The following is a 10,753-nucleotide window of genomic DNA, read 5'->3' on the forward strand; positions in this document are numbered from 1 at the left end:
AAATCCTGTGGATATAAGGAAGTTGAGGAAAAAAAGCAACTTTGAGTTACATTAAGACTTCATTAGTCTTGTAAGTAGTCGATGGAAGTGGGAGGCGGCTGAGCAGCTTTGCAGGGACTTAATGCATAAATACAGACTGCACTTCCACCCTGCTCGTGGTCTGTCTACAAACTCATCATCTTTTTCACAGCATATACTTAAAGTGGATGAAGGATTAATTTGATTTAATAGATTTTTTGATTACGGACCAAAGTAAGTAGAAATTGGTAACCCTTAAAATAGAAGAATTAGTTAATATTGGGTTGATATTAGGTGAGCGAGAGACAGAGGAAGACAAATATAGTATATTTAGAGAGAGCGAGAGAGAGAGAGAGAGAGAGAGAGAGAGAGAGAGAGAGAGAGAGAGAGAGAGAGAGAGAGAGAGAGAGAGAGAGAGAGAGAGAGAGAGAGAGAGAGAGAGAGAGAGAGACAGAGACAGAGACTAGTTTTAATAGGGAAGACAGAGGCTCCCAAAAGTCTAAACCTGCAGTTTGCTCAAGATTTGTAGAGAGGGAGCCAGAGAGCTAGACAGCTCAGTGAGATGTGGATCGAGAGAGAGAAAGGGGAGGGAAGGCAGAGAGAGAGAGAGAGAGAGAGAGAGAGAGAGAGAGAGAGAGAGAGAGAAGGAGAGAGAGAAGGAGAGAGAGAGGAGAGAGAGTGGGGGGAGGGAAGACAGAGAAAGAGAGACAGAGACAGAGGCAGAGAGACAGAGATAAAGAAACAGCGAGACCGAGACAGAGAGGGGTTAAAAGAAAGAAAGAGAGAGAGAAGAGAGAGGTCAAGATAGCAGCGATAGCAAGAAAACTGAAGGAGTGAAGTGTGTGTGTGCGTGCATACGTGTGCAGACGTGCATGCATGCATGCATGCATGCCCATGTTTGTCCGTGTGCGTGTGTGTGCGTGTGTGTGTGTGTGTGTGTGTGAGTGTGCACACGTATCTTTTCACATGATCCTGACAGACACTTATATGATCCATGTGATTGATTGCTCAGCTGTCCGGGGGGTCGAGTAGCACAGCCAGCTGACCCGGGCCCGTGCCTCGGGCCCCAGCCTTATAAGGCCTGGGGCCCTCGTGACTCCCCAGGACCCACTGTTCCACGACAGGGCCTGCTAGTACACTTTTACTAGACCCCCCCATACCACTATATACCACCTGCATGCCCCTAATATGCCTAGTGTCAGTGCAGGGATAGGTGTCCACGGACGGGGCAGGGTCAAGGGGTCAAGGGGTCATGGGGTTGGGCTTTGGGAAGTATAGCCTTTACACAAAGAAGGCTGAAGACTACTGGGAGTGGGGAGAGGGGTCACACAAGGCTTAGGGTGGGGAAACAAGTCTATTTATAAAAAATATATAGAATAGAAGTAACTAAGTACGTTTTTTTTATCTGTTTATTTTTTCATGTTTTATTTGTGAAAGACACACAACTGCTCCCGGTGATTTGCTTGATTAATTATGGGATGCTTGCAAGCATATTGTCACGTCTCGCCCTGCTCCTTAAGTTATGTTTTATTTGTTTCATTCATTCTTTCATTGCTTCCCGTAGTACTCTGTTTTACCCTCACCTCCTAACCCGTGGCCCTTGTGTTTCCCTGCTCTGTGATTGTCCTCCCTCGCCTTGATTAGCTCACATGTCCCTCATCCTCATCCCACTCCTGGTGTCTTTAGCCTGTTTCCCTTCCCCAGTGCCAGTTCCTCTTAGTGCATTTACATCTAACGTCCAAGCATGGTCCCGGACTAGGAGTGGGGAAGAGGACCACATTTAATCCTATCTTCATCCCTTGCCTTGGATCACAACTCTCCTGAACTAAGTCTTAATTCTGGAGGAACTTCCTAGTTACTAACATGAGGGGAATTCTAAATATGATACAAAAAAAAGTACTCATGATAAGAAAACAGTGCAATTATTGTTCCTCTGCTGCAGAGGACCAGAGTATAGAACAACAGACTATAGATGTGGCTTATACAGATGCAAGCCACATCGAGACAAGCCAGCCTCTATAGTCCCAGCAGTGTGTGTAAGGCCAGCACATTCAGAGCGTGTGACACTGTTACAAAGAGGCGATCTCTCTCTCCAGCTTTCCATCGGCCTTTCAATGGCAGACAGAGAGACTTTAACATATGTATTCCTATGTGGGCAAACCCTATGTCATTTCGGCAGAATTAACTAAGGTATTTGTACCTATTTTTGTTTTTAAAGTGTTCTATAAAAGGCAAAGAACCCCCCAGAAATCTGTTTAAATTAAATGAATTAGTGGTTTAATCAAGCAATCGAGGCAGTTTGCACCTTTGCAGTTCAACTTAATGTCACCCCGGACGTGTTTGGTAATTATCACGGCCTCCGGATAATCCAGCGCGGTAATCTTCAGCAATCGACAGCGTATCGGGTGACGTGTGACCGTGTGATGTTCATCACTTTAGATCAGTGGTTCTCAACTGGTCTGGCCTTAGGACCCACAACTTCCCATCGGCATTGAGTCGTGACCTACTTTTATGCAATTAAGACCAAGCAAATATATTTCTCAGAAAATGGGCAAGTAAACACACATACACATTGTCATCACGACAATATCATCATGACACAAACCCATCCTGATGATTCCTGCCCACAGGCAAACTATCAACTAGTAAGTGTGGCATCATTCACATACATGCACTCGGACATGAGTAGGTCAGGATCCTCTGCGTGATGGAAGATGGATGGAAGAAGAGAAATCCAAGAAACATTTCTAGACCTCAAAACGGTGTCCCGATCACAGGCCAGACACGGCCGTGAACCCTGGGGGGAAGTGAGGGTGGAGCTGCCTCCGAACCGTGGAGTAGGACATGTTGGCATCATCCACACTGACAACAGCAGAACCCAGCTGACACCAATTCACAGCTGTTACTGGGAGGGACACAGCTGGCATGGTGGAGCAGTTCTATTGTGTGTGTGTGTGTGTGTGTGTGTGTGTGTGTGTGTGTGTGTGTGTGTGTGTGTGTGTGTGTGTGTGTGTGTGTGTGTGTGTGTGTGTGTGCGTGCGTGTGTGTGTGTGCGTCATTATTTGACGTGTGTTTAGGAAGACCCTGTTAAGAACAGTTGTACATAGTAGAGACACATGCGTGGCCAGGAATATCTTAAAAGCACACACCCCCACCACGCGCAAACACGCACGCACACACATACATGCATGCAATCACATGTAACGTCTATATTTACTTCTTCAGTTATTACTACATACACACTGAACACTTAAAGGCACCCAGTGCAACTTTCGAGGCTTAAAAATAAACATTCAATTTCTAGTCTTTTTTACACGTAGTAAGTTTCAATAACTCCATACCATTACATACCGACATTTAAGCAGCAAAGATGAGACGTCGTTGTGTGGTGAGAACTGATACAAAATTGCTCCTTGAATGTCGATATGTAATGGTATGGAGTTATTGAAACTTACTACGTGTAAAAAAGACTAGAAATTGAATGTTTATTTTTCATTGAATGTTTACATAAAGTTGCACTGGGTGCCTTTAACCACATCGTTAGTACCATATTAAGCGCTATATACATTTTATTTATTATTATTATTATTATCGTCCAAACACACATTACATGGCTTATGTATTTACACTCTAGTTGTGTTCTGTCATCTACAGTGTGTACACTCTGTACTTTGTGTGAAGTAATTGATCCAAAATCCAATGAGACCCGATCTGATACCAGACTGATCATGTGAGGGTCATGTGGTGGAAAAAGACCAAGAGGTAGAGGGAAGGGCGGGGGGGGAGGGAGGGAGGGAGGGAGGGAGGGAGGGAGGGAGGGGGGGGAGGGGGGGGAGGGGGGGAGGGAGGGGGGGGAGGGAGGGGGGGGGAGGGGGGGAGGGAATGACAGCTGAGTCAAGGCAATTCAATCTGGCTAGCAGGAGGCCAGATAGCCCTAGTGATGAGCTGCTATACATAGAGACCCTTTAACTGTTTCAGCTCCCCCCCACCAGCCGCAGCAGCTACTGGTAACGGTTTCAGCCCCCCATCCCCCCAGCAGCCGCTACTGGTAACTGTTACAGCTCCCACCACCACCAGTAACTACTGGTCCCCCTCATGTGTGTAGATATAAATACACCACACGACCACACCTCCATTCAAATGATACTAAAATGGGGCACTTATTATTTTTGTTTCCTATTTAATGCAATGTGTGTTAAACATGAATATCTATCTATCAATCTGTCTATTTATTTGTCTGTCTGTCTTTCAATTAATTCAGAGTATTCCAGTAGCCTTCTATCAGCATCAGCCCAGACACCTTCTGCCCTCCTAGAGAGTAAGAGATCTCAACGTCCTTAGAGACATCTAGCTAAATATATCTACTACACTACAGTATGTACTATGTCATTTTGGGGTAGTATTTATTTATGTGGGGGCTTGTTGTTGTTGTTGTGCAAAATGGCTTCCTTTAACATCTGGTTGTCAACAGGTTCACTGTGTTTATGTGTTTGGTCTGTTTCTGTGCTGTTGACACATCTTCCTGTCTCTTAACCTGTCAGAGAACAACAGAACAGTGCAGTTCCAATGCATATTTAAAAGAAGTTGCTAATAAACTGGACACTAGTGGTTAAATGCACCCCTCATGGCAGAAACATTGCATGCTTAAGAGGAGAGACAAACACCCGGACCACCACTTTGAAAAACTGTGAATGTTTTTTAAATTCTGAGCGGCTGCCAGGTAAATGCAGCCTCAAGTGAGTTTCCGTCAGCGGAGGACAGCTGTACAGCCGTAACGCCTAATCAGCCAGTGACAAGGGTAACCATAGCAGCCCATCAGAGGATAATATGCATCCAATCCTGATTGAATATTAATTTCTCAACAGCTGGTAATTATCCTCAGGCTCTCCCTTGCGATCGGCTTACACCATAAGCAGGCAAGAACGATCGTAAAGGTAAGGCAATCAGTATAGTAGAGATGATCCCCATTCGAGTAGCCTTTTTGGCTTGCTTTTTATTTGGTCACCAAGGCTTAAACCCCAGTGAACCATTGGGCGCACACATTCATGATAAGAACAGGCAACATTTAAATATGTCTCCTTTTTTTCATTACAGAAATCATAACATCAAACATTTAGGCGATATACGCTCCTCCAAATAAAAAATGTCCCTGTTTTTCATCTCAGAAACCTGGCCATGCTAATAAAGTCTTATTGCTCGACTGAACTCATGCAAACCGTGGTGTTGGGTTCGATTCTGTTATATGTGGGCGAGCCGCTACTCGCTAATAAAACACAGGTCACCGTGATGGGGGTCTGACACGGCCCATGCCCCCTTTGGAGTCCCGGAACAGGACCCCGGAGGCTCTGGTGACAGGGTGTGATACTAGCCCTCACACCCAGCACACACACCATGTAGCATGTTAGCACCATACTGAGCATACACAGAGACCCAAATACCTAGGTCCACCCAAACCTACCCCCAAGTCCAGCTCGCCCTGTGTGTGTGTGTGTGTGTGTGTGTGTGTGTGCGTGCGTGCGTGCGTGCGTGCGTGCGTGCGTGCGTGTGTGGTCATGGGGATGGCGTGTTTACTTGTTACACATTGATTTCATTAAGACAGATCCGTTCGCCGGGAGAGAGAACCGATATGGACAGCATCGAGAGGCAATGCTGGGCTTTGATTGTTCAGGAAGAAGTGGTATCGTTGGCCACACGAGTTGTAACTAGGCAACAACAGCTGTGTGATTCAGGACAGCAGTCCAAACGACAGCAACCTGACTGAGCTCCTGGTTGCTTTGCCTTGTTGTCTCTCCGATATGTCTCCTTCTTGGTTCATTTACTTGGCCCCGATCACTCCCCTAGCCTGGGTGGAATGTGGAAACTCCATTCTGAAGCCCCCTGCTATATTCTACTGTATTCTATTATACTCTACTGTATCCTAATCTCTTCTACTATCCTATACTGTACTCTATTATCCTTCATCCTGTGATTATTCTCATTGCGTAATCCCCCCACCCCCACCCCCATGGTTGCATAACTGTACTTTTGGCAACAGGGTCGGGGACGGCTGGGAGGGGTCTGGGTGGGGGTCTGGGTGGGGGTCTGGGTGGGGGTCTGGGTGGGGGTCTGGGTGGGGGTGGGCGAGGAGGAGGGGCCTGGTGATAGTGTGGCGGTCTAATCTTGGAGCAGAGAGCAATGCCAGGGTGGCAGGTTCCCGGGCCACAGCCTGAGCACCTGACACCGGCCGGCCTCAGACTGCAGCAGGCCTCCCCTATTCACTGTTGAATAAGGGAGGCCTGCTTATTCAATTCAATGGCTTTTAGTTACCCAAATGGTGCACAGGATTTAAATCAATCAGAGGGCTTTTAAGGCAACGTTAAGTTTTTGTTAAAGTTGGACGTCTTGAAATGCTTCATGACAAAAATTCTTCAGACAATGTGCTCAAAATGTAAAGTAACAAAGAAGACAATAGGAGCAGGTGCAAAACCATAAGAGACATGCCTTATGGGAAATGAATGGGACCGATAACAAACAAAATCAGAAGTTAGTGTGGAGCGTACCCTAGGGTTTTACCAACCCCTCTCAAGAGGAAAGCACCATGCAGCGTAACTAAATGTTATGGAATTAATATGATAAATGTCACAAAATCGCAAAAGCAGCAGCTTAAACGAGTCACATTAACCTGGAATTCAAACTGCTTCACTCTGCGTATCACAAGTATGTTCATGGCTGACCTCTTGACCCGTTGACCTTTAGAGGCAAACCAATACTTTGCTGAGGCAACTAAGTGTTGTGTAAGTGTTGTCTTCTGGCCATGTTTCCGAGCGGTTTGACGCGTTGATCTTAATCCTCCGTAATACAGGTAACCCTGGTAGTCGCTGTCTTGGCAACCCCGCGTAAAGACAGAATGCCACATTTCCCATAGGGCCGTCTGGCATGCTTTGGGGAAACCAGTCTCTGATGTAACAGAGGAAGCTGGTGGCCTCCCTGGTGTCGGTGTGTGAGTGTGAGCGTGTGTGTGCGTGTGAGATAGAGAGAGATAGAGAGAGAGGGAGAGACACTTTGTGCGAGTGTGTGTGTGTGTGTGTGTGTGTGTGTGTGTGTGTGTGTTTGTGAGATAGCGATAGAGAGAGGCAGAGAGAGATAGAGAGAGAGAGGGTTTGTGTGTGTGTGTGTGTGTGTGTGTGTGTGTGTGTGTGCGTGCGTGCGTGCGTGCGTGCGTGCGTGCGTGCGTGCGTGCGTGCGTGCGTGCGTGCGTGCGTGCGTGTGTGTGTGTGTCCCGTAGCAACGACCCAGGGGGTCTGTTCTGGCACTTGATGTAGGGGTATGATTTAATATGTGTCCGCGTGTTAGTTACCCAAATCTATCTTGTTACTGATTAGCGTAATGGGACTGGCAACTACCAGGGGTGGGGGCAGAGTGAGTGGGGCCTAGTGGGGTGGGGGGTGAGGGGTGGGTCTGAATGTCTGGCTGGAAATAGATTGGAAGGTAAGGTTTACGATAGAATGTTCTGTCCTGAACCCTTTCGAACTTGTTCAGAATCTGTACAGATCATACTTCATGTTTGTGCTCACGTCAGCCCTGGTAGATAATACATTTAATTTAGAGGCGCCTTTCAAGACACCCAAGGTCACCTTACAGAGCATATAGTCATCATTCAAAACTATGTAAAACAGACTAGGAATAAAAGGAAAACAGAGGTTAAACATGAAGAATAATCATAATTAATAACACTCAAAGACGCCTAAAGTGAAGGGGGGACCTCACTAACCACCACCAATATGTAGCACCCACTTGGGTGATGCACGGCAGCCAATCGGTGCCAGAACGCTCACTACACACCAGCTTGAGGTGGAGAGTTAGGGATGAGGTGGAGAGTGAGGGAAAAGAACATATTTAAACACTATCGACCATATTTAAACACTGTCGATCACATTTAAACAATATCGACCACATGTAAACACTACCGACCACATTTAAACACTATCGACCATATTTAAACACTATGGACCACATGTAAACCCTATCGACCACATGTAAACACTATCGCCCACATTTAAACACTATCACCCACATTTAAACACTATGGACCACACGTAAACCCTATCGACCACATTTAAACACTATCGCCCACATTTAAACACTATCGCCCACATTTACACACTATGGACCACATTTAAACACTATGGACCACATGTAAACCCTATCGACCACATGTAAACCCTATCGACCATATATAAACACTATCGACCACATTTAAACATGTAAACCCTATCGACCACAATTAAACACTATCGACCACAATTAAACACTATCGACCACATTTAAACATGTAAACCCTATCGACCACATTTAAACACTATCGACCACATTTAAACACTATCGACCACATTTAAACACTCTCGCCCACATTTACACACTATCGACCACATTTAAACACTATCGACCACATGTCGACAGATACAGAGCGAACCGAGGTCCTTCCCCTACTAACTAGGTAAACTGTGAACCGGTGACCATTCAGCGTCGTCAGGATTCCTTCTGGCTGAGAGAGAATTGTCGCTGGTGCGAGGTGTCAATGAATGCATGAATGTACTGTATGTAAACACATGCATGTGGAAATGTATGCGTGCGCAGGAGCACAAGTGCATTGTAACAAGAGTACACACCTGTCCATCGGTCCATGCATGAATGTGCAATTGTGTGCTTGCATGCACATTGGTTACTCAGTCAGTGCATCTGTCGATGGGTGGGATTGCACTTGTGAATCCAAACACAATTTTCAATATAGATATTTAAGTCACAATAAATATAATGAAAATGTATGTAGCAAAAATGTCAGGCCATATAGAGGTCAAAGAGCCACGCCCTTGAGACAAAAATAAACCTAAAAAGCACGAACCATTCGATAATTATCTTAAAAATCCTGACCAGTTTATATTGTATGTAAACATTCAGACCATCTTCATTGCCATGACGTCACTAAAGATGCCAGGCGTTTATTTATTAGCGACACTTACAGTTTTTTCCTATCGTTTTAGGCAATTTACCTAAACCATGTTCACATTCCCTAAACACTTCACACAGTGAGCATACCAGTAGACCATGTGAACCAAACTGTGGTTACTTGCCCCTATGCTAAGATACAAATGCTGGCAATGACGCCTTCTTCCAAATTTCATGGATACCTGCCCCAGTCAATGTTCACTACCGGCAAAACGCTGTGGAACTACAGCATATTTTACCAATGTTTAGATACTCTGTTCAAAACAGTGAACTTTCTGTTCAAAACCTAACTTATCAGTAATTTAGATCACTGTAGATGGAAAGATGCTGCATTTGGACAGACAAATGAAGTTACATGTTTGAATAAGAAAAAATATTTAGTTTATAGTTTATTTATTTTATTTTACAGTAATTTAGATTTTTTTCCCCCTGTGCACCATAGTTCTTGGTGAATTGGCATGGAATTACTTTTTTTACGTAAAAGCAACACTACATACAATGATCTGTACAAAACACAGAGGATAAGTTTTGCAATGCAAAACACCTGGTGGTCATTTCAGCTAAAGACCTACTCAGCTAAAGACCTACTCAGGTGTTTTACATGTAATTTGTGCCTCGTTGAAAAAGAGTTAGAAAAAATGTGTTTGTTAGAACACATTTTTTGACTTTGTAATGTATTTTCTGTTTTGTGTAACACTTGCACTGTGACAAAATCTCCAAAAAGTAAAGCACAGTGAAAAAAACTGTTGTGTTTGTGATTTGTTTCTGGATCATATATTACGTACTTACTGTATGTAATTTGCATTACAAAAACTGAAAATTGTTATTCTCAGTTTCTCATAAAACACTTTACTTTACTGTAATTTACTGTATTTACAATTACAGTACATTTACCACACTCAATTGTGACATCTTTTGTGGGAGGTAAACCGACATATGAACACTGTCAGCAGATACTTGGCTTGGATTGTCATACTGTAATATTACAAACTTTATTACTGTAGTCCAAAGAAGTGTTTGTCTGTGTTTTTTCTCTTTTTTTCAATGCAACACTACAGGAAATCTATGCCAAACTGGAGGACACAGCAACATTTTATATATGCAATTGGCAATGCTTCAAGATGTTAGTGTTTTTTAGGTCATAGTGTTCTGAGAGGAAACATGTGTTAAGTTATGGCAGCATTGTTTGTGGTGTGGTTGTTGTAGTGCATTTTGCACCAAAGGTTAACAGATATGCAGAGGTGTGTGTCTCTAAAGCCCACTGTGTTAAGTGATAGGGAAAAGTGACCATAGTATGGGTACATGACCGAAAACGATAGGAAAAAACTGTAATGACAGCCAATCACCTTCATGTGCAAAACCACAGGAGATGTTACCCTTGGGGCCCTTCAGCATGTCTGAGGACAAGAAGATACGCAGACACATACAGACATACAGACACACACACACACACACACACACACACACACACACACACACACACACACACACACACACACACACACACACACACACACACACACACTGCACTCTGACACACATATGCATGTAAGTAGTACGAAAGTGAGCTGCAAGCCGCAGCCCCTATGCAACATGATCTACACTTCAGTCATTGATGTGCTGAGGTAATAAGGACCTAATCCTAGACAGAACTGTGATGTAAACTACTCCAGGGAACAGATTTAAAACCTAACTTTAAATCCTATATTATATATTACCTCATGAACAATATTTTCAAAGCCTAATTATT

This window comes from Gadus macrocephalus, chromosome 16, assembly GCF_031168955.1.
Source record: "Gadus macrocephalus chromosome 16, ASM3116895v1".
NCBI classification, from domain to species: domain Eukaryota; kingdom Metazoa; phylum Chordata; class Actinopteri; order Gadiformes; family Gadidae; genus Gadus; species Gadus macrocephalus.